The sequence below is a fragment of the Ursus maritimus genome, unplaced genomic scaffold (assembly GCF_017311325.1).
Source record: "Ursus maritimus isolate PB19 unplaced genomic scaffold, ASM1731132v1 scaffold_34, whole genome shotgun sequence".
Classification (NCBI taxonomy): domain Eukaryota; kingdom Metazoa; phylum Chordata; class Mammalia; order Carnivora; family Ursidae; genus Ursus; species Ursus maritimus.
Window position 1 is genome coordinate 21,128,400 of NW_024426008.1, and position 21,286 is coordinate 21,149,685.

The following is a 21,286-nucleotide window of genomic DNA, read 5'->3' on the forward strand; positions in this document are numbered from 1 at the left end:
AGGGCTCCTTCTCAGGGGTTTGGGAGAGCCAGACTTGAGCTATCGTTAAAGCCGTGAGACTTGAACACGCCAGTGGGAAGAAGCACGTAGTTATCACCGGACACACAGACGAATATTAGTTTACATGGGTTAGTCTCAGACAAATTAGTGCGTGGAAGAAGCGGATCTAAAGAAGCCACTAAGAGGAGCACCTGGGTGGCTCAGTCTTGGGCTCAGGTCATGACCCCAGGGTCCTGGGATCGAGCCCTGCATCGGGCTCCCTGCTCAGCGGGGAGTCTGCCCCTTCCCCTGCTCAGGTTCTCACTCAGTTACTGTCTCTCTCTCTCTAATAAATAAAATCTTTTAAAAAATAAAAGTAAATAAAGAGGCCAGTAACGATTAGAGAGTCTGCATCTGTGAAGGGCGAAGACGACGTGCTGTAGATTGCATCCTAGGCAGCAATGAACTCAGGAAATCCTATAAAACAGGCTGTTGGTCTATGGGTACTTCTCCCCTGCTCTACACTCTGGCGCTGACACCGCTCCCCAGCACCCACCTCGGGGTCCTGTCTTTGCTTTCAAACAATTGTCAGTTAACTCCCACTAACTCTGAAACAGCAAAGGGGTGGGCTGACGGGCAACACGTCCAGGGGTGACCCTCCTCAGATCTATGTACACGTGGGAGGGAGAAGTGAAGGGACGTGGAGAAGCCTGGAAAAAAGACCCACTTGCTACCTCACAGGACTAGCTCCCCTCCTTCCACCCCTCAGCAACAGCTTCTGTGAAGGGACCCTCAGGCATCCCCATTCCTCTGTCACCGTCCCAGTGGCTGGGGGTGAAATGGGGGGCTTCAATAGAGAGAACTAAAGGGACCTTCGAGATCGCTGGAGACTCACTTAAATTTCAATGAACAAGTCAAGGCAGTAGGTCCTCTGTGAGAAGTCACTGATGACTCACCTCAGCTTTATAAGCAGTTTCCCCAGTCCCATCTCAACTCTGCCAACACCCNNNTTCAGCAGGGATCGAAGACTTTGATCATTGAGAGACGATTAACCAAGTTAGAATTAACAAACAATTATTGAACATTTACTATGCTCCATGTGAAAACTTAAAAAGAGCATGGGTTATACCATCACCAACATCATCATCACCTCCCAGACACAGAAATAACCTCATGGAAGTGGAAGATTTTGTCCCAGGTGACATAATAACAGGTAGATCCAAGGTCAGCACCAGGCAGCCCCATGACAGAGCTGTGTTTTGAACCACTCACTAGAAGAGAAGGAAGAGGAGAGGAGGCCCAGGAAGAACAGTAATTGTGAGTCCATCACACCTGAATGCTGGTTCTCTGTCAGCCCCTGTGCTAAGCACCTCTCACACACCACCTTTGCTTATCCCAACAGCCGAAGACAGGCACACTGCATCTACTCCTATTTTACACATGAGAAAACTATGGTTCAAAGGGGTCAGATGTGGGGCGCCTGGGTGGCTCAGTCAGTTAAGCATATGACTCTTGATTTCGGCTCAGGTCGTGATCTCCGGGTGGTGAGACTGAGCCCTGCATCGGGCTCTGTGCTCAGCGGGGAATCTGCTTGAGATTCTTTCTCTCCTTCTCCCTCTGCCCCTTCCCTTCCCCCACTTGCACGAGTGCTCTCTCACTCTCTCTCACTAAAAACAAATAAATAAAACAAAATACAAAAACAAAGGGGTTAGATGATTTGTCTCTGGTCCCCCGGCTAGTAAATGCCAGAGCGAGCATCGGAATCCAGCCAGCCACATGCCCCAGTGTCGCTGGACCCAGAATGCTCTCTGGTATGACGAGGAGGCGCTCCCTGAGAGCTCAGACTGGCACTTTGATTCTTGAGCATATTTTAATTTCTAGGAGGATGAGGAAAGTTTGGTCTTACGTTGTCTGACGTTTCATGTTATTTGGTTTCTTTCCCTGAAAGGGCATGAAGAGGGAACAGGTAAGAAGGTCCTCGAATATTCTAATTTGTCCTTGAAAAGAGATACCACAGCAGCACAGAGAAAAAGTGGATTAATTACTCTTCCTCATGAACCACGAGTTAATCACTGGGGAGATATAGACTCAGAAAAACACTAAGAATGGTATATGCAAAACCAGACTTGTCCTTTAGTCGTGTTATCTTTTCACAGACCCTAGGTAGAAATCTTTTCCCCCAAAGCAAACACCATCCACAGCACGACTTCTGAATCTCCGAGGCCTGTGGGAGTCCATGACCCACCATATTATTTCCCTGGTATTTGATAAAAGGGAGGGATGATGAAAACTTTGGCAGGCTTTCTACAAGGCTGATCAATATTTTCTATTTTCCCGTTTATGTGCCACTACAATTCACCAGCTGAGAGGATCAGTTAACCGGATAGAGCATGGGAGGGAAAGCCAAACAGACCCGCAGGTCGAGGCAAAAGGAGAAGGGAAGAATTAATGGAAAAAAGCAGGAAGAAGGCGGCTTGGAAGGAGCACAGCATCAACCAGAGCGTCGAGCAGCTTGTGAACCGAGCACGACACGCACACAAAGGTGGCGAAGCGGGTGAGAAAGTTCCCTGCGTACACCCAGCACCGGCCCAGCCTTACCAGTCTCGGGCTCCACGGCACCGCCAACAATCCCAGCAGCTCTGGGAAGCACAGGGGTCAGGTGCCAGGCTCAGCCCCACGAGGAGACCCAGAAGAGAACCTTGGGACCAGGGCCAATTTCAACAAGCACTCCCTCCCTCCCAGATCCGCACTGATGGGCCACAGGCGTCAGCTGGAGGGGATGGTGAAGCTGAGGCTCTAGGCTCGCTGACGCTGCTGAATTTCCGGGCCTTGCTTCCTGCGTCCCCTCTTATCCCCCTGAGGACTTGAGAGTCGGCAGTAGCGGAGCAAAGCTGTGCAGATCCAGGGGCAAAGTCACATCTTAGCAGGTGGATCAGCAGCCCCTCGCTCCCTCCCTGCATGCTATATGGTGGGTTAGGTGAGGAGCTCGAATCAGAGTCCACTCTGGCTCTGGGTTTCTTCAACTAAGCGGAGCCTGGGGACGGCGTACATTTAAGAATATCGAAGCCAAAGCATCACACGACCAGGGGATCAGGAGACAGTCACGAATCCAGGGTTAGAAATGTGGACACCTGAATTAAAAAGAAGCCAGGAGAATAATAAGCAGGGATCCTGGGATGGAAAGGAGATGAGGAGGCTTCATGAAGGATCTAGCTGCTGAGACAGACGGGAGGCCAGGGAGACAGAGCTCCAGAAACAGCTCCTGGGCTTGCAGGGGCCTGGCTGCATCTGCCACCGTTTTCTACACCGGAGAAGTTTGCCCATTCCATCTGCTTGTTTTCCCACACGATGTGGGTGAAAGGGGACATTTATTAAATTTGCTTCTGGAACACCCAGAGCCCTATCTAGTGTGCAGCCCCCAGCGACATGTAAGAAACCAGTGACCCGAAGCAAGTGGACAGCCTTCTGTGAAGCTGCAGGTGACATCATGGTGCAGACCAAGAAGTGCCGTTGGATGAGTGTTTGGTCCAGTGAAACCCACTTGATAAGGGTGACCTCTAGGACAGGCACGGAAGACTAGGCGACCCGGCATCAAAAAGAACTTTTATTCCTATCTGCAATGTTTTATTGAAACATGTTGTGAGGAGCGCTGGGTGTTATACGGAACGAACTGTTGAACACTACATCAAAAACTTATGATGTACTACATGCTGCTAACTGAATATAAAAAAATAAATTTTTTTAAAAACCCTAAAATTTGGAGCTTAAAAGATTATTTATAAATTTTGCATGGTAGAAATAAATTGCTATGCTTTTGTATGTTTTTTAATGTCTCAAAATAAAAAGAAGGAACCCCCCCAAATAAAAGATGAGAGGGAGGGAAGGAGGACAAAGGGGATAGAAGAGAGGGGGTGGAACTAGAGGGGAAATGGGGAAATAGTGGGGGGCTCTGGAGGAACGGACGAGGAAGGGAAGAAACATTCATGGTAAAGGGCTCTGTGAGGCTAGTGAACTCTGTGGTAAGCGGACATGGAAACCCAGTTCCATAGAGCCGCTTACGAGCACCCAAACTAAAGGAAGAATGAAGACTTTCTAGAAGCCCTGAATACAGACAGACAGTCTTAGAATCCAGGGAAAGACCCAGAGAAGTCTTCTAGGAACAGCACTACCCGAGGTCCCAAAGGACAGAAGAGACTGAGAGTCCACAGGTAAATTCCACGGATGTTCACAGAATAACGGGGACCATCTGAACTCCCAGCAGACGTTCTAAATTCATTCCTATGACGCAGCATGGCCGCGTTTCTCTGGCTTTAGAATAGAAGCCAATGAGAGAGGAGAATTCACTTGACTGTTATATTCTGGGTCAGTTTGTCAGGAAATTGGCCTTTCTACGACGGAGTACCTATCCTGCACATACATTGCTGAAACAGAAGTATGGGCAGTAAACACGCCACCTGGTGACAGCCTACCTGTTGTGCTAGACGCACAAAAATCCATTCCCTTTTGGTATAGGAAAGAAGCTGGGTGGTTTTAGTTTTCCCTAAGACTTTCACATCCACTGCTAAAACTAGCAGCTTAAAAAATTTTCAGTGTTGGAGAGAAGAAACCATTCCAAACATGTATTGATTGTTTCCTTTCATTAACTGGATGCTGGTAATAGAGGAAGATTCATAACTGCAGGCAAAATACATCCTCCCATTAATCCCAGCTGCTTAATTAAATCAGTTCAAAGGTTCTAATTTTATTTTGTCTTTTGAAATACTTGCGTGCATTTATGAAGATCGGGGGCTTTTAGATGGCTAAAGTCACATTTGGCTGAGTTTCCTCAGAAGAAATAGTCTTTTACTACAAAAGGGATCGTCTGAGACAATCTACTGACAGATTCCCTCCCTGTACTTTTTAAAGGCTGTCAGAGAACAAAGCAATCATTCACAGCGGGACCGATTTCTGTAAGCCACATATGATAAAAAGAAAAAAGGTTAGCCTCTTTGCTTGACACTCACACTTCAGTCCCTGGAGAAGGTGGAATTGTATCGCAGCATCTGGCCTGCACAAAACTACCACAATTCAAGAAAATGCATTTACGAATCCCTTCCTGGAACAGACGGTAATTCAAATAAGAAATACAATAAGAAATCTACACAAGGTCAACGAGGGAATGTCAGAACCTAGAGGTCATTCAAGGCAGGACGTCAGTGAATTTGTGGTTGTTTTCAGGCATCAGAAATGTTTTATCTCTGGGAGGGAGAAATGCAAAATTGAACAAGGTGAGCGGGAGAGGGCTGGGAAGTGTTTGCATACGTATTTGCCTAGTCTGAATGTGAACACCAGTGTCTCCTCTGTAATCAGTAGGTGACTTTTTGCCCCTTCCTCTCCAGAAAGAAAAATTCTTGATCATGAAAAAAAAAAAAAAAAGGGACACCTGGAAAAGCTAGTTTAGAAGAGGAAAAAAAGTGCCAAATATTACCACTATACTATTTCATTACTTGACCCATGTAATGTTCTATTTTTACCTCTTTTTATGAAAAGGCATGATTATATTTTTAAAAATGCTATAGAAAAAACTAATGAAGTACTGTATGGTAACTAGCGTAATATAATAAAAATAAATAAATAAAATTAAAAAAATAAAAATTCTATAGGAGATGCAGGTGTTCCATCTCGAAATACACATGAAATTGGACCCCCAATCTCACATTCAGTGGGGGGCCCCAGGAGGTCCTCTAGGGGGCTTATGATTCACAGGCCTATCTCCTGCTGATTCTCAGTTTCTGCTGAATTCCTCCCCACGCTCAGCTCTCACCCCCACGCCACCCCTCTGGTCTCTTTATTCATCGCCAGTCTGTTTAAACAGCTTCTTCTAATTGTCCCGAAGCGTGGCTTACTCCTGGCATGTTGGTACCTATCACATGTTACGGAAGGTCTGAAACCACGGTGGGAATTTTATCACAGCACCACACATGCCCCAGTAACATAAAACACAATAGCTTATTCTGTGCTGCTCAGTTCAACGAAAAGTGACACAAAGTTACATGCAAATTCTGATTTCATTAACATTATGATGAAAAACAGGAAAGGAAGGAAACCTACGGAAGTGCTAACAGTGGTCATCTGAAGGTTAATAAAACTGTTCATTTTTTTCTTCCCCATCCCCCAAAGTCTCTAGATCTTCTCTGATGCACTTGCACTTCTCCATTCAACCTTCTCCCGGCCCCCATAGCTCTGGGTTTCCTCTTCCTATCTGTAAAGAAACATCATCTCTGCCCCAGTTAATTGACCCATTTCAAGCGTTTGGCTCTGCACCCACCATTTGCAGAGAAGAACCGCATTCCAGGAACTTATGAGAGGTGACCTCCAACTCTTTGCTGTTCAATAGTTTGCAAAAGTTCCTTTATAGAATTAAACGCTGGCAAAATGCCAGCAACGAGGGACGTTGAATAAAGCAGTCCTATATAATTCAGTGGCAGTCACTGTGGGGTATTTGAGGAAATTCATCATCAGAGCTCAGAATAGCCTCTTTATGAGTACCTTCGAGAATACTGAATTCTGTTCCCAGAGCCAGGGACAAGGGAGCTCTTCCTAAGAAACTGCATGGTTTTTTCTAAGCAGGCAACAGAAAACACCTTAAAAAAATTATTTATTTGAAAGAGTACGCTTGCGCGTGTGCACAGACACACACACACACACACACACTAGTGGTGGGGGGAGGGGGAGAGGGAGAGAGAGAATCTCAAGTAGACTCCCTGCTGAGCATGGAGCCCCATGGGGGGCTTGATCCCAGGACCCTGAGATCATGACCTGAGCCAAAATCAGGAACTGGACACTTAGCCAACTGAGTCATCCAGGCACTCCAGAAACTTCATTTTTAAAAAGCATGTAATGACACGAGATTTTCCTCTTTGCCCTGGTCACTGGGAAGCCCAGAGCCAAATTTCCCTTCTGCTGGCACATATTCTCTATGCCTAACTTTATGCTCTTTTTCTTTCCCCTTAGTCTTTATTATATTTTGCATCCATTTTTCCAAATTGTCTTGAAATCTTTATGAAACGGGACAACCGTAAGAAAGGCCCTTTGCTTTAATGTTATAAAGGAACACAAACTTGGCAAGTGCTCAGGGAATGACACAAGCGTATGATCAGAATTTCCTTTTACTCTTTAGTAAAAAAAAAAAAAAAAAAAAAAAAAAAAGCCAACATCTTCTCTGGCAAAACAACGCTGACGAAAGAAACGAAGGCTACTTTTTCAACCTTCAGTATTTTCTCTAAGAATTCTGGGCCGCTTTCCGTAAGAAAGCTGGATCCCTTTAAGAAGTTCTGAGCTAGCAAAACGTCTTCATCAAATACATTCCAACAGCTTGTCTCTGTGTGCGTCCCAGGAAAACGTGTGTGCAGGAGAATGCCTGGCTGCCTGTTTTGTATCACTGTAAGCATGCATTAATATTCGCTTTTTAGGAAAAGAGCGGGGGTAAGGGAGAATTAGATGAATTTTTGTTCCAGGTCCCTTCCACACAGAGTAGTAACAGGTATTAACAGGGCTTGGCTGTGGATAAGTCCATGTAAGATGACAAACCTGTAAATCCACGGCACCTTGCAGCTGTATAAAGGTTACCGTGTGGTTGTCATAATGCCTTAGTTACTCAGACGTCCCCTGGGACTCGGTATGAAGGAAGAAGAAAGAATACCCTGAAGTGTTCAAGGTTCGACAGATCTAAAGATATCTGCTTTCATGTTTAATACACCCCATGCAATACGGACCACAGCCTGCATGTTGTTCCTCCTGAAATGCTTTCTAGAAAAGCCCCCACCCCTTTTTGCAGAAATACAACTGTACCTTGCCGCAGAGCTGTTCTGTGTAGCCTCTGCTGTGACCAATACCCTTGTCCACAAAAAGCAGCCCTCGAAGATGCTTGAGTACCTGAGCGACAGAGTTACATGGAGCCTGTTCCCACCGTACGTCTGAAACCCTCCAAAGCTCTTTACTGAAGATCTTACAACCCCTCACCACCAACCTTCCAAGGCGGTCTATCCCCACTTTCACGCTGCGGCTGAGACCACGAGTAACTTGTCCAGAGTCACACAGCTAGCAGGTAACAGAAAAAGATTTCGAGCCCAGCTCTAACTCCCAATATACACTCTTAAACATAACTTGATTGGAATCTACTAGTCCAGAAGCACAACAAGTCTAAAGACTGGCGAGAATGTGAAGAAAATGGAACCCTTACAAGCAATCTACAGATTTGGGGCAATCCCCATCAAAATACCAATAGCATTTTTCACACAACTAGAACAATTAATATTAAGATTTGTAATGGAACCAGCAAAGACTCCAAAGAGCCAAAGCAATCCTGAGAAAGAAGAACCAACCTAGAATTACCACAATCCCAGATTCGAAGATATACTACAAAGCTCTAGTATCAAAACAGTATGGTACTGGCACAAAAACAGACACATAGATCCATGGAACAGAATAAAGAGCCCAGAAATAAACCCACAATTATAGGGTCAATTAATCCCCAACAAAGGAGGCAAGAATAGACAGTGAGGAAAAGACAGACTCTTCAACAGATGGTGCTGAGAAAACTGGACAGCTACCTGCACAAGAATGAAACTGGACCACTTCCTTCTATCATACAAAACAAAAACCAAAAAACCACCCTCAAAATGGATTGAAGACCTAAATGTGAGACTGGAGAAGAAGACATAGGCAGTCACATTTTTGACCTTGACCTTAGCAGCATTTTTCTAGATAGGTCTCCCCAGGCAAGGGAAACAAAAACAAAAACAAACTATTGGGACTACACCAAAATAGAAATCTTTTGCAGAGCAAGGGAAACCATCCACAAAACAGAAAGGTTAACTACTGAATGGGAGATTTGCAAATGATATATCTGATAAGGGTTATCCAAAATATAAAAAGAACTTCTGCAACTCAGCACCAAAAAAAACCAAATAATCTGATTAAGACGGGGCAGAGGATATGAAGAGACATGTTTCCATAGAAGACATACAGAGGACCCACAGGCACATGAAAAGATGGTCAACATCACTCATCATCAGGGAAACGCAAATCAAAACCACAATGAGGTGTCACCTCACACCTATCAGAAGGGCTAGAATCAAAAAGACAAGAAACAGCAAGTGTGGGTGAGCAGAGGTAGAAAAAGGACCACTTGTGCACTGTTGGTGGGAATGCAAACCAGTGCAGCCGCTGTGGGAAAACAGCATGGAGGGTCCTCAAAAAATTAAAAATAGAAATACCATATGATCAAATAACACTGATACCGGGTATTACCCAAAGGAAACAAAAAAACTAGTTCAAAAAAATATACAGACACTCCTATGTTTATTGCAGCAATATTTACAACGGCCAAATTATGGAAGCAACCCAGCGTCCATCTATAGATGAATGGATAAAGAGGCAGCCGTACACACACACACACATACACACACTCATACACTCACACACTGGAATATTACTCAGCTATAAAGAAGAATGAGATCCTGTCATTTGCAAAAACGTGGATGGCCCTGTAAGAGGGTGTTTGGGGACTATAAGAGCACATCTTGGTTGTCACGATGACTGGAGGTGTGTTGTTGGCCTTTAGTGGGTAGGACCAGGAATTGTATACAAAGCTAAACAGATGACACATACTAGACATCAAGAAACATGGCCACATGATTCAAACGTCCAAAGATACTCCATCAAGCATTAAGGGCTTCTCCCCTGTTTATAATGATCTGAGCCTGGATCCTGGTTCTATTTTATATATAAGCACAACGTATCTGGGTGGTTTTAACATACACGGCGATTTCTAGAAATGCAGCTACCTTGAGCAGTACAGGGAAGATTGTTGTTTATTTTGTTTAGAACATTACTAATTATGGCTCACCATTTCAAAACATTGTGTCACTAAGAGCTATGTCCCTTGGGAGAGGAGCCTCCAGCTCACGATTCCTGTAACAGTTGGTAGACGTGCTCGTGACGATTCTGCGTGTCCAACATCGGACTGCCACATTGTGTCTGCTGCGGTTGGGTCATGTTGCTTTACTACAAATTGGTTTTCATTCCTTTTTCCTCCATGTTACACCTAGGACATCATTCCGATTAGTTTTGTGGGTTACATGCCTGTATGTGATGTTCCCTGTGATTTTCACTGTGGGATAGGGAAGGGACATTTCAAGATTCTACATAAAGGGAGCAACTCGGAGTGTTGAGAACCACTCTGCTCTCTCAGCAAACAGAGCGCAGACTTCTGGTCTTCAGGTGCAGGCAAGGAGGGCCTCCTACTCACGGTTATCTCAGGGGAGGTTGCCCCGTGCAACAAGCAATGTGGGATCCCAACCACCATCTCATTGAATTCGTCCATGGCCAGATCCCTTGCTTTTGGAAACAAGGCAACATCCAGGACCACTTTAGTCCAGTGTATCTTCCTACCCCTAGTGCTTTTAATAGAGGCCATTTTTGATACTTCTATGGCATACGATCACCCAGCCCACCCAAAAGGTTTCTATAAAGTGAAATACAGTAAGAGGGGATTGAGATTTCGTTCCCTTTCTCCACCCCAAACCCCTCCCCCCGCCGCCCCAGGAGGGTCACTGAAGTCCTTATGCAGATTTACTCATCTCATCCCCTTCCCTAATAGTTTTAAATTCTGACTATCAACACACTGTCACAGCGACAACCTCACCGGATACCCCATGAAAACCACTGATAATCACTTACACGTACATTCTCTCTGGAGCCAGAGGAAAGGCTGTAAGAGGTGGGTAGGGCGAAAATCGTCTCCTTACTCCCCCTGCACAAAGTGAGGCCCAAGGACACCGAGCTCAGGAGTCACAGAGCCCAGCAAACACGTTTCTGAATCCAAACGCCAGCACAGATCACATCACATTCAAGTGCTAAAAATGAAAAAACGTTGCAAAGCCATACCAGGGTCAAAAAATTCCCTTCCACAACACTCCTTTGAAAATGCATCCTTTGTTTCTTACACAAGGCAATAGAGTCACCCCCTAGACAAGCAGAGAGGATTTTATTTACATTCTGGGTATATCTTATCACCAGTAGGGTCCAGAGATCCTTCACACACACAGACACACACACACAATCTCCTACCAGTTACTCACTCAGCTGCTTATTAATGGAACATGTCCAGGCAATGTAAAATTTTACCTAGGCGTTGCAAATTTCACGTTGGCGTTACCAAACATGGCTGCTTACTGTTTCCCACGTTCCTGAACTCAAAGGTCCTACGGAGCCTGGGGAAGAAGAGAAAGTTTCAAGAGGGCCACTTTTTAGTACGTTGTTCCCCATCACAGCAGGAGAGCCATCTGCTCTGAAATCCCATGTTGCTCTGACAAGGGCCAGCTCTCCTCCCCGACTCAAGCATGAGCACCTCCCCATTCCTCGGTGGGGCACTCTGCACTCCTGCAGAGCTGGCCAGGTTCTGGTGGAAGACCTGTGCACCTCTCAGAGCGAACTCAGATCTGTGAACACATGCAGCTCCGTGAGTGAGAATGGGCTTCTGGGCTCCGGGAACTGAGGTGCTCACGACCATGAACTGGAGAATCTCCAGGCTTCAGGCATAGGACAGACGTGCATCCGCAGCGCCTACCCATCAGAGCTCATATCTTACAAATGGTGTCTGCTCCATAGAATCGCTATCACTGAACAAGTACCACAGACCACGTTCAGTGGTTACAACTACACACAGTGGAACCCTACGGTTAACTTCTTTCCAGAAGCCATTTTAGTGCAAGGCAGGTGTGTCTTGTGTCTGGTCCCGGACTCTGCACTGCCAAGTTACACAAGGATTCCCGTATGAAGTGTCATGTCTAGGAGAGGCCCAGGCTACGTGTTCCAAAGGACAAAACTTTATGAAGGCTTCAAACGTGTTGGGTCTGAGTTCTGATTCCAGTAGGAATTTCAGGAGGTTATAGGAGGTATGGTCACAGGTATAGCTTATCCTCATTAACCACTTAAGGGCCCTTTAAATGTGCACAAGCTGTAGCCTCCTAGTTGTATGGGCTCCATGGTTGTGATCCCCCAAATTATAGGAACGTCAATGCAGTTCAAGAGACTGGACAGAGTCCTAAAAGTTTAAGAATACCGGAAGGAAGGCAAGGTTACATGGCGAACGCACAGTAATGCTTTATGATCCTCAAACTTCTTGGGTATGACATGTATATAATGGCAAAATTTTCATCTACCTCTTCCCACGTGATACTAACAACCGAGGTCAAAGCTAAGTTGGGAGAAAACACATGACCGTAGCAGGGGGTTCTGAGTAGGAAGAGGGGGTGATGAGCTCAGAGAGAACAGGTGGGGGCAGGAGGCTCCACGTGCCCAGCCTAAGGGGGTTGGCCTTTGGAAGGAAAGACATGGGTAATTTCTCAGCAAGTGTAATGTGTCCAACAGGGGACGCTGAGAGGATGAATTTGGCAGTCCAATTGCAAATAAAAGCCACAAACCAAAGCAAATAAATCAAAGAGTTCCACCATACCTCCAAGAAGATTTTTTTTTTTTTTAATTAAACAAGGTAGTATTTGGGGAGAAAACCACAAAGAGTCCTTCAAAAATCCAGATAACCACATGAAAAGGCACGGCCGGCTTGCTGCTGAGGCTGTAAGCCCAACACGCACACTTGCCAAGTCTAGACGCAGGACAGGTATTTATAGCTGAGCAAGATTTAAATGGCCAGTAGCAGCTCCTTCCAGGGATACTTCGGTGATTAAGAAAACACAGATTCTAACGGAACAGCTACTCTACCTGACACGGTACCAGACCCGTTAGCAGAAATAAATGAACTACTGCCATTTCATATCAGAGTCCAAGGAAATGGGAAGAGAATTGACCTGATTGGTAAATAGTTCCTGTTTTCACCTTCAATTTCCAAATAATCCTTGTTGCAATATTTCCGATAATTCCTGCAGCGAATCTTCCCCGGAAAGTGGACTTGATTTCAGGAAATGCTATTACAGCCACAAGGCACAGTTCCATTTCTCTTCATAGTCTATGAATTATCTCCCATGGGCAGAGCCTGCCGAGAGATTTCTTGAGAGAACCAGTCAGGACGCAGGGTGGAGACCAGATCCAGGGGGCGGAGCGGAAAAAAAAGGAAAAGAAGCAACTTGATTGGATCTGATTAAAATTTCCTTGCAAAGACAGAAAACAGGACTTTACCTGCCACAAATTATAACTACTGTTTTTTTTTTTTTCCTTCAAGTTATTAACAGAATTTCTCACTGCTGCACTCTGCCGCAAGATCCTATCAAAGCACAGGGAGATAGGATGTTTTCATTTCTCTTTTCAGTGACTCCCTCTAAAACTCCGGGTTTTGGCTGAGGTGAGCCAATGATAACACAGATACTACTTGGTATCTCTTGTTTTGTTCTACCGTTTTGCTTTTGTCTGGCTCCAAAAAAAAAAAAAAAGTGCTAGATGGAAGCCAACTCTAAGAATGGCCATTTGGGAGAAAAGGAGAAACTATAAAAATGTTCAGTGTGCCTTTTTAAAGCCTCTGACGTAGAGTTCATCAAGAGATCTCACTTAGGTGGAGACATCTCGCCACCTTTATTGTCAACGCCCATCTTTCTGTGAGACTTGTAACTCAAACAATCCGGGGACACTCGCTTCGACTCAGAAAGTTGATCTGTGCGTGAATTCCCCCAAACTGCTGCAGGGGGATTATTCTCCTGAGCTTGGGTCCGCAGTCTTCTCCGGGGTGTAATGATGTCATGTTTGCAAACTGCTTTGAACTTTCTCAGAAGAAAGGCACTGCGCAAAGTCAAGACATTCTTCACACACTATGAAAGACAGAGCCTTCGTTATTTTCTGTTTCGTATTTAGAAAACTGCCCCTCTAGCCAGGCTACGCTATAAAAGAAAGAGAAGATCTTCCGTGACCTCCGCAGATTTTCTCTTGAGTGTGCTGAATAGTCTTTATGCCAACCAGCCCTCTCCCCCTCGCCTCTTTGTTGTTTCTTGGCGTCTCTGGCAACGCCAAGAGAGCAACGCAGAAATGTAAAGAGACAAAACTGAACTACGCTCCATCTTCCCTGCAGTCACTTTTTCCCAGAAAGTTCCCTCTCCGGAGTTCACCAAGAGAACCAAAAGAACCGAATTAAAAGATCTATCCGTATATTCATTCCAATTCAATTTCACAAACATGGCAGGCCTTCTAAGTATTTTAACTATAATTTTTCCCCTTCAAGGTGCGTACTTCTGATGGCAGGAAAGGAGTAAGTTATGACTGCAGAGAAGGATGTTGGTGATATTGGGGTGTTCGTGTTAAGAAGGTGAAAGGTAAGCATTAGACCTAGTGCGAGTCTCGGGTATGCCTCTTCTCCCAACCCCCCTTATGCCAATTCTAGTACTATTCCCCTCTCCATCTCTATCTATAAAAGACCTCTGACCTGTGCTTCCAAATGGCCTTCCATTACCTTCTTCCCAAAGCAAGTCCCAGTCAATTTAGGAACAAGCTCTGATCGGGGTCATTAGCATCAATCATCCTTCCATTTGGGTCAGTGACCAAGAACCACCCCTCGCCTCCAGAAGGAAGCCCCTCCCAAAGGGTGAAGCTTTTTATCTCCTTCCCATGCAAGAATTGTCCATCCAGAAAAACCATCAGACCCAGCCCAGAAAACTGCTGTAGCGGACACACCTTCGGAGAGAGTTCCATTTCTCCTGGATCAGGGGAAATAATTCTTAAGATCTCAACATAGAATTCTAATTTCTAGAAGGTGCTAATTCATAGAAAGTGCTAATGCTAGTCCCACCATGGTTAGCACAACCACAACTTGGGTTTTGTGATCCTATCAGAGGATCAGCTGAAATCACTATTCATTTATGTTCAAAAATCCAGTTTCTCTCCCACACAATTTATTCAAGGGTTCCTTGAAGATTTCAGTGGAAGACCCAGCTTCTGCTGGAAGTGCTTCTCCAATTACAATGGACTCCCCTTAACTCTTTGATCTGTCTATCCATTTATTCCCGACTTCTGACTCCAGGAATCATTAAGTGGTCTTTCCTCTCTTAGATGGCCAACTCTGTCATGCCTCATAATTGAGTGGGCACTCGATAAATGAATGCTATAGTGCTCGGAGGAATAATACACTTCCTATTGGCAGCGAATCCGGGAGAAACTTCCTTAGAAGAAAGCACTGTCAATTACCACTTAACGAGCATGAATTTTGGATCCCATAGAAAAAGCAAACAAGAGAGTAACAACTCACCCCCCAACAGCAGCCACATCACTATCTGGCCCCTGCCCTCCAGTCACCTGGCAAGTGGCTGGCCCCATGGCAGGTCGTTGTTGGAAGACTGACTCATAAAGGCAGGAGAATGGTGATACGTAATCCATCACTGATAGGTAGACGCCAGCTGGGTGCCTGAGCGTCTGGCTCCGGAGAGTTTCTGACCTCCTGTGGTCCTTGGCTCTCTTACAGCTGACACGTCTAGCTGGGATGAGAGATGGCAGGCCGGGAGTGGGATGCACAGAGAGGAAGGGGAGGCCATTCTGGAACACTGGCAGGGGACGTGCCTCCTTCTTCTGCCACAGCCACCACTACTTCCCTGTCTCCCCGAGGGTGAAGCCTCTTCCAACTTGACTACACAGCCTTCCTTCTACGCTACCCTGGGCCAGCCTAGAGCTTTAGGCTTGACACCAAGTGATTCACATTAGAATGCAAGTCACCTAGGAAGTTCACACCTAGGCCCCATTTCCAACCTTTGTTATCCAGTCGGTCTAGAGTAGAACTTCAGTGTTGAGATTCTGGAATGCTCTCCAGGGGATCTGAATGTGCAGGCAAGGTGCAGGACCCCTGCCCTCCCTCCTTTCAACCCTCGGCCCGGAACTGATAGCCCTGTGTCTTTTACAGGGGGCGCTGGTGACAACAACAATAAATAATCACTTTTAATAATAGTACCTCACAATTCCTGAGCATTTCTTCTATGCCAGGCACTGTTCTAAATGCTTTACTCATGTGAATGCACTGAATTCTCGTAAGAAGTGGGTACATCAGTCATTCTTATGTTTCAGGTGAAAACACTGACGCATAGGGAGAGCTTAAACAATTTGCCTAAAACTTCACAGCTAGTAGGTGACAGAGCCAGGCTTTGAACCCAGGAAGACTGGCTCCAGCACCTTCTCTCTTAACCATTAACCTACCCTGCCTCTCTGTATTCAATGCACAAAGGCTGTCAGCTCCCACAGGAATGCCCTCTGGATCCTGTATGGATATAATCAATTCCTCAGCCGCATTTCTGAACGCACATATCTGCTCCCACCGTCCCCTGACCAAAAACCTTCAATGGCTTACTAACTGCTCATGGGATAAAAATCCGAACAATATACAAATACCTTCCTCGACTGGACTGGACTGCGCCTCTGGTATCTCCTCCCGCCCTCAGCCCCTCTACCTCCAACAATCCCGAATGGCTAGCACTTCCTTGCACCCACCATAGAACCCTAACAGCAGGCTTGAGGACCAGGACTGCCCCTCCGCACTCTGGACATGGCTGTTCTCGGCGTTCGCCCTCCTCACGAGTGTGTTTCTCAAGCGATTTAGAGATGCTAAGACCAAACCTTCCCAAAGAGCCAGGTTGGAAGGAAGCGTGTTCATTCAGAAACCTGGCCCTTCAAGGGAGCGACCAGCAGCATAACATGAATTCGAACCATACCCGTAACAAGACAAAGTTAGCTAATTCCACTCTCCACTTTCACAAAACTCAACGTTTAAAAATGGAATTACTGTGATGAAATGATAGATACTTAAGGACCTTGCAGCATTACTCATAACTTGCAGATTAAAATTCTTACGTCCTAATAAGCATTTACGCTTAGCTGGCTCAGTAGGGGTCACAAAGCCCCCATTTCCTTAGAAACTCCCACTGTAAGAGTGTTTTCAATGCTATCGCCCTACATTCCAAAACCTCCTGTAAATTGCAGTTACAAATGAGAACAATCCAATCTGGGGCCAGAATCTTAGGAATTAGTTATCAAGAGTTCCTGAAAAATAAAGTAAGACTAGCCCAGCACCTCACTCCTTCATTGAAAAACAGGTAAAGAAAAACCCAACACTTCACAAAATACGGGACACCCATGAGTTCACAATGCAACCGGACTGTGGATGTCCCATAAGGGTCTACTTCAACTTAAATGTAAACTACTTGTGGTTCGCTCTCCTTTTCCAGGTCTGTAAATCTCCCCACTACCCTCTGGTACTGTATTCACATCTGTGTTTCTACCGGACAAGACCCAGTTTGTGCTTTCTTTGTTCAGAGACAGCACATCTCTCTACTGAGCTAAGTTCCAAATCACGTCCCCCGACCCAACTCGTTACGTACTACACCTTACAGAATCACCTGACTTCTCAGTCTAGCTCCGGATGTCTCAACCAGACACCGCTGACATTGTGGACCAACAGATCGTTCTTTGTTGTAGGGGCCTGTTCTGTGTCCTGCGCGCTGTTTGTTAAAGAGCGGCCCTGGGCTCTAGCCCCCATTATGTCAGTCGTACCTGTCCCCAGAGGCACGACAACTAAAAACATCTCCAGACAATGCCAAACATTCCCTGAGGGCAAGATCGCCCCAGTTGGAACCACTGGTCTAGCCTCAGCTTTGACCCATTTTGGAGTTTCACTCCAGCTGTAAACTCTTTACCATGTGTGGCCACATTGTCTTCCTTTCTGAAATTGTTCAAAAGCAGCCTGCAAAAACAGTCTTTGGCCTTGGGATTTCTAAGGTGGTTTTGTTAGACTGTAACCCTCAGTGGGGGCTCCTTTGTACTCAGTCCCTATGGAGCATTTGATTTCGGTGGAGGTGGGGATGGGGAGTTGACTTGGCCGTGACTCATGAGGAAGCAGCTGTTAGGACAGTCCTTCCTAGTACCTGCATTCTTTTTGTGAATTGCCTCCGGGAGGGGACGGGCCTGTTACTTCCACCGGATGGTCCCACATGGAGTTTTGCCTAACGCCTTACAGTGGGCACCCTACATCCCTCAAGAGGCCCCCTCTCTCAGTCAGTTACTTGTTAGTAACACAAAACTCAATCCAAACTGACTTAGGCAACACAGAGAACTTATTGGCTCAGAGAAGTCCTATAGAGTCAGCGCTTGCAGGAAAAGCTGACCTCCACTTGGGCTGAAGGTCAAGTTTGGGTGCCATCTGTCTGGATCTCTCAGCCTCCTCTTCTCTAGGAGTCAGTTGGTCTTCAAACCGGCTTCCGTCATTGGGGTACAATGACCGTACAAGTTCTGGCGCAAGGCTGCCAGGAGGGTAGCTTCGTTGCAGCTGGACAGACCTGAGCAACGTGCTTAGGGCTGAAACATCCCACCGGCGTGGCCAGGAGAAGGCCACGGGCTGACGGGCTGAGGCCCTTGAATCAATCATAGAGGCTGAGGGAGGTAAGTTATGTTGAGGGGTTTAGAACAGTGGTTCTCAAAGTGTGTTCCCGGGCCGGTGGCATCGGCATCGCCTGGGGACTCGTTATAAATACAGATTTTCAGGCCCATCCCAGACTTGCTGAATCAGGAACTCTGGGGTGGGGCCCAGTGATCCCTGTTTTAACAAAGCCTTCTGGGTGATTCTGATGGAAGCTTAAGTTTATGACCCGCTGGTTTCGACCATCAGGTCCTCCCCACGGAGTCTGGAGTGGGGTGAATCTCCTGTACTTCATTGGGCTGTCCCAGCATCAGAAAAGGATACCAAAGAGGCCTCAGAAGTTACAAAATCCTTTAAGAGGGGAAAGTTCATTTCACGTCTTCCTGTGGCTGCGGGGTGGAAAATGCAGTAATCAGAGCTTCAAACTAGCAACTGGTCTGATGACGACTCCTGCTGCCCGAATCTGCTGGCAATCAGGGCTCGAGGCAAAGGAAACATCCAACACCGCGTCTGCATTTTCTGTGAGTCCTACCCCACTCCCCGCGGAGAAATTGGAGAAATACACGTATGCATATTTGAGAAAAGGAAAGCTACTTGGCTGTTCCGAACTGCATCGAAGAAGACATTCTCTAAGAAAGTTTCTTAATCACGGCTCATCCTAAGAATCAACTGAAGTAAGATTACATACACAGCCCCTGGGACAGACAGGAGGCTCACTGAGTTAGGATCTCCAAGGGAGAAGCTGGGAAACTACACCTTCCGCAGACACTGTCAGGGAGCCACACGGATTACTACGCGAGTTTCAAAAACACTGTTCTAAGAGATATATCCAAACGGCTGGGGAGAAAAATCTCACGAAGGAATTACATGAACATTTCTGAATGCCAATATAGTTTGTCTTGTTTATCTGTTCCCCTCACTACCAGAGCCCTCTCATTGTTCTTCCTCTAGACTTACCTGCTTCCCAACTCCATCATCCATACCACTGCCATGGCGACTGAACATTCTAGAATGCACTGGCTATCAGGGCTCCAGTCAAAACTCTTCACAACCATGGTGTCCTCCAGGGAAGAGAACTAGATGTGTTCCCAGGAAAGGACTTCGTTAGGTGTTACTGCCAATATTCTATTACTTGGAGGCAGCAGTGGGCTTATAGATGTATTTTTTTTATTTACAGAAGTAAATTAGCAAATAAAGAGAGCTATAACTGTACCAATTATAGTAATGTCAATACAATTCTGTGCCCTGAGGATAAAATTAAATACATTTTTTGAAGTGAAGAAACAGAATATGTCAATATCTCTGGGTATTCAGAGTATGCTTTTAAAAACTATTTTTTCAGGACACCTGGGTGGCTCAGTCGGTGAAGCAGTTTCTGCCTTCGGCTCAGGTCATGATCCCAGGGTCCTGGGATCGAGTCCTGCATCTGGCTCCTTGCTCAGCGGAGAGCCTGCTTCTCCCTCTGCCTGCCACTCTCCCTGTTTGTGCTCTCTAATAAAAAAATATTTAAAAATTCTTTTTCTCTACATTTTATAATTACTCCTTTGTGAATCACATAACAGTAAGTTTTTTTAAATTAAAAAAAAAAAAAAAAAGTCCATCGCCAGTACCCGCCACGGCCTACAGGATGAATGCAAAGTGTTGCCGTGACATACCCACGGGTCTCCCCATAATCCAGTCCCCACCTCTCCTCCTGAGACTTCTTCCCCACCATTAGTCCACTTGAAACTCACCCTTGAAACATTCTGCATTTCTTGCGTTTCCTTGAATACTTGATACTCTTTGGCCTCTGTTCTCTCTGCTCGCCCTGGTCTTTCTTCCCCGTTCACCCAGCACGTCAGCCAGGTTAATGCCAGGTGATGCTGAGCGAACAAAATCCCAGCAGATGAACAACACAGGTTTATTCTGCACTCTATGTTAAGAGGCTACAAGTTTTTTTCTTCTCCAAAGACCCAGGTAGCCAATATTTTAGGCTTTGTAAGCAGCATATGGTTTCTGCTGCATCTTTTTCTTCTTTGTTTTGTTCATTTGTTGTTTTTTGGAGTGTTGGGTTTTTTTTGTACAATCTTTTAAAAAACGTAAAAACCATCCTTATATCTGGAGGCCATCCAAAAGCAGGCCATTGGCCACTTGCTGACCTTTACTCTACATGACTATTGCCAGATACATGTGGACCGCACAGAATTACTCATGTAGTCAATCACACTGGGTTCATGAAGCAGTCAGATCTTGCACATTTCTTGTCATTAGCAGACAAAAACCGAGGGTCTCGTTCAAGTAATTAAACGCTCCAGTCTGCAAATGGCCCCCTGTGACTTCTCACAAATAACTGCCCCCAATTTGTTCTTCAGTCCCACCCGACCACAAGGGGGCCAGAGAGTACAACCCTACCATGTGCCTGCAGTAATAAGAATTGAAATTACTTGGTCAAAATGAGGACTCGACTCAGCTCAGAGTCCACTGCCCTGGAAAGCCTCTTCTGACACCCTAGTTCCCCAGCCAGACTAGCTACCCTTCCCCCATAAACTTAGAGCCCCTTGAGCATCCCTTGGGCTGTGCTGTTTCTCTGCCTCCTCCGTCAGATCCTCAGCTTCCTCTGGTTCCGCATCTCCCTATGCCCACTGCATAGCACAGTGCCTACGCCCCAGGGATGCTCAAAGGGTGTTGCCTCCACATAGAAATACATGTGATGGACTGTGGGGGTGAATGGTTGACTCTGCATCGACCTGAAGGCTTCTGAATCTAGCACTGTCAACCTTTCTGACACCAGCTGGTTCAACCACACCCGTCTCCACTCGTGATAAATTTCTCGTTTTGGTTATTCAGTTATTTTCTGTAGTAATTAAGTTCTTTTTTTTTTTTTAAGATTTTATTTATTTATTTGAGAGAGAGAGAGGCAGCCAGCAAGAGAGGGAACACGCAGGGGGAGTG

At 45.8% G+C, this 21,286-nt stretch overlaps 1 long non-coding RNA gene across 1 annotated transcript in view; it reads right to left on the reverse strand.

Annotated features, from left to right (window-relative positions):
- LOC103663226 overlaps nucleotides 1-21,286 on the reverse strand; it is a 118,464-nt gene that overhangs the window by 94,696 nt on the left and 2,482 nt on the right. The gene's annotated exons all lie outside the window — the stretch shown is intronic.